The sequence below is a fragment of the Tupaia chinensis genome, unplaced genomic scaffold, assembly GCF_000334495.1.
Source record: "Tupaia chinensis unplaced genomic scaffold, TupChi_1.0 Scaffold000208_1, whole genome shotgun sequence".
Classification (NCBI taxonomy): Eukaryota; Metazoa; Chordata; class Mammalia; order Scandentia; family Tupaiidae; genus Tupaia; species Tupaia belangeri.
The window spans coordinates 3,394,296-3,394,905 of NW_006159683.1; positions in this window are offsets into that span (position 1 = coordinate 3,394,296).

Here is a 610-nt window from a genome sequence, read left to right on the forward strand (position 1 = left end):
TTTCTGCTGTCCATGTCTATGCACTACCCACTCTGTCCAAAACCCAAATTCTCTTTGTTTGTTCGTTTGTTTGTTTTTTAAAATCACCCCCTAGAGGGGATGGTCACACCGCAATCCCTTCTCCTCCATTCTCCTCTCGGGATCTTGGGCACGCACGCACATGCGCCCGGTGTGAGTTTTAAGCCACTGGGTCTGGGACGCGAACCGTGGTCAACTACGTGGGAGTCCAGTGACATAGCCATTACGCTAACTGCTGGTTCCCTCTTTGTTCGGTTTTTAAGGAGTCTCCAACTTCTTAACTTTTTCTTGATTTACATGCAAGTGAAACTGGTTTATGTATTGTTTCTCAAGCAATATTCTTACATGGTCACTTCTGGCTTTTTTTTTTTTTCCCCCCGAGAGGTTTTTGCTATTCGCCAGAAAGACAGAGACAGAGAGAAAGAAAGCGAGAAATCGCCCCCGGGTTGATGCCCATGCTGCAATCCCTTCTCCTCCATTCTCCTCTCGGGATCTTGGGCACGCACGTACACGCGCCCGGCCTGAGTTTTAAGCCACTGGGTCCAGGACTCCAACTGTGGTCGACTACATGGGAGTCCAATGACATAGCCAT